The sequence below is a fragment of the Zalophus californianus genome, chromosome 13 (assembly GCF_009762305.2).
Source record: "Zalophus californianus isolate mZalCal1 chromosome 13, mZalCal1.pri.v2, whole genome shotgun sequence".
Classification (NCBI taxonomy): Eukaryota; Metazoa; Chordata; class Mammalia; order Carnivora; family Otariidae; genus Zalophus; species Zalophus californianus.
In genome coordinates this window covers 36,293,226-36,300,536 of record NC_045607.1, presented here as the reverse complement: position 1 = coordinate 36,300,536, position 7,311 = coordinate 36,293,226, and positions in this window count along the sequence as shown.

The window sequence follows — 7,311 nt, the reverse complement described above, 5'->3', positions numbered from 1 at the left end:
GGACTCTGAAAAACAAACTGAGGGTTCTAGAGGGGAGGGGGGGTGGGGGGATGGGTTAGCCTAGTGATGGGTATTAAAGAGGGCACGTTCTGCATGGAGCACTGGGTGTTATGCACAAACAATGAATCATGGAACACTACATCAAAAACTAATGATGTAATGTATGGTGATTAACATAACAATAAAAAACTGAGAAAAAAAAAAAAAGATGAATCCGATTTCATGGGGACCCAAGGCACGAACTATATAGCCTGGCCTCGTAGAACCTGGAATTGAGAAACTTGAAAGCTGATAAAAGTGAAAGCTGTTTTTTTTCACTCTTTTCTCCCTGGGGCCACGTGCTTCTCTCTGTGAATCTGCTCACTTCTCTCTCTCTCTCTCCTCCCCTCATTCTCTCTCTCAATCTGCAAACTCTCTGTCCCTCCGTTTCCCAGATGGATTTCTATTCCCTCATAGCTTCAGTGTGCGTGTGGCTCATCGCAAAATGAGCTCCTCTTCCCCCACCATCTCTGTAACAATGATTTCTTAAGCAGGGATGTGCTTCAGAATTACACAGAGTGGTTTTTTAAAAAATATTCATGTCCAGCCCCATCCAGGTTATTTTGGGAATTGGGTCCCTGGTATATATATATTTTTTTAACTTTTTAATTTGGAAAAAAAATCAACCTACAGAAAAATCACAATAAAAATATAACCTTTACCGAGATTTAGCAATCGTTAACATTCTGCAGCTTGGAAGTATACGATTCCATGTGCCCAGGAAGAAAGGAGAAGCAGATATAGATGAACACTGATACCTATACCACCTCTGTCTCTCTAAAGCCTGGCCTCACAGCAGATGGGTAGGCTGCCCTGACCAACCAGTTGTGCCGAGGGAGGGCAGGACGTTGTGCGCTGCAGGGCAGGCTGTGAGGATGTCAGCAGAACAGGCTGCAGACAGCCTAGCCAGGTAAACGAGTCTAAAACCAACTAAGTTAACTAGCTAATAAATAAGCAGTCAACTCAAGAAGCTAGAAAAAGAGGAACATCATAAGCTAAGGAAAAGAGGAAAAATTTATGAAGCTAACAATAGACACCAATAAACCAGAAACCAGAAAAACAATAGAAATGATGTTTCTAAGAGCTGTTTAAAAAAAAAAAAAGACAACATAGTCAGCAAACTACTGGCACAGCTAGCCAAAAGAAAAAAGACCCCCCCGTCCCCCGGAGTGGCATGAGGAAGTGGCTAAAAACACAGGCAAACAGGAATTTTTTTTTATTATAAAAGAATACTAAGTGAAACTCCATGTAACTAAACCAAAAAGTTTCAGTGCAATTAATATTGTCCAGGAAAATATAAATCAAAATCAACCCAAAATGATACAGAACATCTGAATAAAATAATAGCCACAGAAGAACCTGAAAAATGGTCAAAAAGATGCCCCCTACCAAAAGACCCACATCACACTTAATTCACCAAATTAGTATTAACTTAATTCAAAACCTAACAGCCTCACACAAGTTATGCAGATGAAAAATTACAAATAAAACATCAGACCAGGGACAGCAAATAGCAGGATGCTTGTCTGCTCTCCTCCAGTCCAATGGAAGATACCACTAAATGACCACGGCCCTGTTTCTGGGACTTCTCAAGGCTCTGCAAGACAGCGTACCTTGAGTGATTTCTGCCAAAGGCTCAGCATAAGGGAGCACTGGCAAATGTTCTCTCTTTATTACCCTTGAACTGAGAGCCCAATACGGGCAGATACTTTATCTATCTTGTTCACAAGTGTATCTCTAGCATTCAGCACAGCTATCTGGCACATAATATGAACTAAACAAAATCCAACAATATTGTAAAGGAATAATATACACTAAGATTAGTAAGTTTCTAGGACTACAGCAATGATTGAACTAGAAAATCCATCAGTGTAGTTAACATGAATAAACCAAAGGAAATAGCCATTTCATCACTCTAACAGACCCTGGGGAAATCTTTTAGAAAATTAAATATCAGGGCTCAGTCATTAAGCATCTACCTTCGGCTCAGGTCATGATCCCAGGAGCCCCCTGCATCGGGCTCCCTGCTCCGCGGGAAGCCTGCTTCTCCCTCTCCCGCTCCCCCCACTTGTGGTCCCTCTCTCGCTGTGTCTCTCTCTGTCAAATAAATAAAATCTTTAAAAAAAGAAAGAAAGAAAGAAAATTAAATATCCATTTGTGATTTTTAAAAGGCTTTTTAGTAAACCAGGAACAGAAACATGAAAAAGAATATTTGAAATGAACAGCCAATATCAAACTACTTCAAAGAGAATAGCCAGGGCCAGCAGATCTGATTCACTGTACCAAATCCGATTAACTAGTCATTTAGGGGGTGTTACTGTGAGGTTTCTGAAAAAGGGTCATGGCTTAGCAGAAAAAAGTACTAAGGATTAACTATGTTGGCCATGGGCATAAGATGGATGCCAGAGTGTGGAGTTGATAGTCCCTCACTTTAGGCAATCTTATAAAAGTCAGAACCAAGACAAGACTGATCACCATTACCCTTATTATTCAACATTACTCTAGATAGTCTAGACAGTATATGAAACAAAAATAAGTAATAAGAACCATAAATGTTGGGAAAGAAGAAAATCTTTACCTGCTTAGCTACAAAAGAAGCCACTGAAAAACAATGAGAATAAGAGTAGTGTAAAATGGCTTATTACATGAAAAATAAATTCAAATATGAATTGCTTTACTAGCCCGCACTACCAGTTAGATGTCATGCTGGGGACTTCAGAACATCTAAGTGTTCTCCAGAGGATTACCCAAAGCAAATCAACTACGTAAGGTTTAGATAACTGTGTGTTTGCCTTTCAACAATCTGACTAGATTGTAATCCCTAGAGCAACCACTAAGAAAGTAACTAAAATGTTAAAAAAAAAATAGGAAAACTAGAATTATATGCTAAAAAATATTAGTTTAAACCAAACAAATGTAGTAAAGGGAGAACAGAGGAACAAAACACATCAAAAGGGACCTGAGGCAATGAAAACGTATGTCCACACAAAAACCCGTACATAAATGCTCATAGGAGCATCATTCATAACAGCCAAAAAGTGGAAAAAACCCAAACAACAATCAGCTGATGGACAGATAAACACGGTACATTCAAACAATGGAATATTATTCAGCAATAAAAAAGAATGAAGTACTGTTACATGCTATCACATGGATAAACCTTGAAAACACTATGCTGAGTGAAAGCAAGATACAAGAGCCCGTATATTGCACGATTCAATACATGAAATGTCCAGAAGAGGCAAAACTATACAATGAAAAAGTTAACTAATGGTTGCCTAGGACTATCGGTGAAGGAGTCAGAGGGGGATATAGGGAGTGACTGCCAACGGACATGAGGATTCTTCTTCTTAGGATGATGAAAATACTCTAGAATTGATTGCGATGATAGTTGCAAACTCAGTGAATACAACAAAAACCACTGAATTTTACACTTTAAATGGGTGAATTATATGGTATTTCAATTATGTTTCAATATAAAACTGATAAAAAATTAAATAAAATTCCAAAAAAAGCAACCCAAATCTAATAATGTAGAAGGAGGAGGAGAGGAAGGAGGAGGGGGAAGAGGGGAAGAAAAAGAAAAAACATCAAGATCAGGTTAGGTTTATACTACAAATGCAAAGTTAGTTTAATTCTAGAAGATTAATTAATATACTATATCATTGTTTAGAAATATTTTCTCCTTTCCTACCATCCCCACTCTAGACAGAGTATACATCGGGCTTGGCCATATGACTTGCTTTGGCCACTGGAATGTTGCCAGACATGTTATGACCCAGAGACAGGAAAGCGGTTGCAAAACCATACTTGTCCTCTTACCTTCCTCCCATCACCACGAGAAGAACATGCCCAGGCTATCCAGCTGGTCCCAGGAAGAGAGACAGATGGCACCCAGCAAAACACTCTAGCCAATCCTAGTTTAGAATGCTGACCCCAGTCAGCCCATGGATTTAGAAGAATTAGTAATTGTTGTTTTATGCCACTGGGTTTTTTTTTTTTTTTAAGATTTATTTAATGGGGCATCTGGGTGGCTCAGTTGGTTGAGGTCCAACTCTTGATTTTGGCTCGGGTCATGATCTCAGGGTCCTGAGATTGAACCCCTCTTTGGGCTCTGCACTGAGCATGGAGCCTGCTTGAGATTCTCTCTCTCTCTCTCTCCCTCTACCTTTCCCCCCTGCTCACGTACTCTCTCTCTCTCAAAAAAGATTTATTTACTTATTTGAGAGAGAGAGAGAGTGTGAGCAGGGGGAAGAGCAGAGGGAGAGGGAGACGAGCAGACTCCCTGCTGAGAGGGAGCCCCATCATGGGGCTCAATCTCAGGACCCTGAGATCATGACCTGAGCCGAAATTAAGATTTGGACGCTTAACTGACTGAGCCACCCAGGTGCCCCTATGCCACTGGGTTTTGATGTGATTAGCTACATGCCACTTTTGTGATAAGAGCTAACTGGTATATGTAGCTACAAAAAAATCCACAGTAAACATGAAATTTAAAAGTGAAAAATCAAAAACATTCTTTTAAAGATCAGGAACAAGAGACAAGTGTCTACTGCCATTACTTCACTCAACATTATACTGATGGTCTCAAGCAAAAGAACAGAATATAAATATTAGGAGAAAAATAGAACTATAGTAAAGATTTTGGGTTTTTTTTTATATTTATTTATTTATTTGTCAGAGAGAGAGAGGGAGGGAGAAAGAGAGAGAGTGAACAGGGGGAGTGGCAGGCAGAGGGAGAAACAGGTTCCCCGCTGAGCAAGGAGCCTGATGTGGGGCTCGATCCCCGGACCCTGGGATCATGACCTGAGCTGAAGGCAGACGCTTAACCGAATGAGCCACCCAAGGGTCCCAATAGTAAAGATTCTGATTTTGGGGCGCCTGGGTGGCTCAGTTGGTTAGGCAACTGCCTTCTGCTCAGGTCATGATCCTGGAGTCCGAGGATCGAGTCCCGCATCGGGCTCCCTGCTCAGCAGGGAGTCTGCTTCTCCCTCTGACCCAACCCCATCTCATGCTCTCTCTCTCTCTCTCTCTCATTCTCTCTCTCAAATAAATAAATAAAATCTTAAAAAAAAAGATTCTGAATGAGATAATAGAAGGTTTTGAGCAGAGAGAGAAAATGAACTGACTTACACTTTATTTTTTTTTTAAAGATTTATTTATTTATTTGACAGCAAGAAAGCGATAGCAAGAGCAGGAACACAAGCAGGGGGAGTGGGAGAGGGAGAAGCAGGCTTCCCGCAGAGCAGGGAGCCCGATGTGGGACTCGATCCCAGGACGCTGAGATCAGGACCTGAGCCGAAGGCAGACGCTTAACGACTGAGCCCCCCAGGCACCCCGACTTATACTTTAAACAGGAGTATTCCGGCTGCTCGGCAGAGAAGAGGCTATAGGGAGACAGGCATAAGCAGAGAGACCACAAAGGAGGCAGCTTAGATGGGGTCAGAGGCAGTGGAAATGTCAGAAGTGATCAAGATATGGATAGATTTCAAACATTTAGCAGACACAATTTGTTGATATGCTGAATATGGGGTAGAGAAAAAGAGAAAAGTCCAGGATAACTCTGAATTGTCTTGCCTGAAGCACCTAATGGATTAGATTTATTGGGATGGATTAGATTTATTGAGATGGCAAAGCCTTAGAGAAAAGCTGGGAAAGAGGTACAAGATTCAAGAGTTCTGTTTTGTACCCAGTGATTTTGAAAAGCCAATTAGATATCCAACTGGAAGGGGCACATGAGTGGCTCAGTCGGTTAAGTGTCCATCTCTTGGTTCCGGCTCAGGTCATGATCCCATGGGTAATAGGACTGAGTCCCATGTCCCGTTCCCATGCTCAGCGAGGAGTGGCTGGAGATTCTCTCCCTCTGCCCCTCCCCGCCCAAGCACAAGTGCATGAACACTTTCTAAAATAAATCAATCAATCTTAACCCCCCAAAAAAAAGATGTGGGGCGCTTGGGTGGCTCAGTTGGTTGAGCATCTGACTTTGGCTCCAGTCATGATCTCAGGGTCTGGGGTTTGGGCCACGAGTCAGGCTCCCCACTCAGTGGAAAGTCGGCTTATCCCTCTCCCTCTGCCCCTCCCCCAGCTTGTGCACACACACACACACACACACTCTCTCTCTCTCTCTGTGTCTCAAATAAATAAATAAAATCTTAAAAAAAAAAAAGATATCCAACTGGAGCTGATGAGTAAGCAACTGAATACAGGAGTTCAGAGGAAAAGTGGGAGAGAAAATGGGAGTTATTAGCATGTGAATAGTATTTAAAGCCTTGGAGTTAATGCCACATAAGTGTGTAGAAAGAAGAGCAGAGGTCCAATGATGGAGCCCTGGGTATGTCACTGCTTAGAGATCAGGAAGATCTAGAAGATCAGCAGAAGACACTAGAAGAAAGAGCCAATAAAATATGAGGAGAATCAAGAAATTAAATGAAGAAAGTAATCAAAATGTGATAATGGTATTTTGGTTACACAGAAAATGACCTTAAGAGACAATGCTAATGAAGTGCCATGATGTCTACAAGTTATTTTCAAATGGTACAATAAAAATGTATTATATTCTGTCAGATCATATATCATATACCACATTAGAGAGACCCAAAGAGAACAAACAGCAAAATGTTAACAATTGTTGAACCTAGATGAAGGTACACAGGTATTCACTGTGCATTCCTTCAACTTTTCTGCCTATTTGAAATTTTTCCTAATAAAGAGATGGTAGAGGGGACTGTTTTGAGAAGAATAATCGACTATATTCACGAAACTGCTCTTCCTAGGCCAAATAATCTTATATCCCTAGTAGCCAGATTGTGGTCTCTAAATGCCATTTCTAACTAAATGGAACTATGACTCACTGGAAAAAATAGCTGATACCAGCTCTAGTCTAGGAGTACACAAATGAGCCTGGAACATTTTACCATATCAAATAGCAAGAAACCTTAAGGGTTGTGTCAAAAGGACTCATTCCCACTGGCCAAAATAGGACAATTTAAAAATGATAAAAAAAACAGCCAACAATTGAGACACATCATACTTGTGTTAAATTATGAGTTCATAATGGTACTATTAAAACAAAACAAAACAAAACAAAACCGGGGCACCTGGGTGGCTCAGTTAGTTAAGCATCCAACTCTTGATTTCGGCTCAGGTCATGATCTGAGTTGTGAGATTGAGCCTTGCATGAGGCTCCGCACTGAGCATGGAACCTGCTTAAGTTTCTCTCTCTCTCTCTCTCTCTCTCCCTCTGCCCATCTGCTCACATGCTTTCTCTAAATA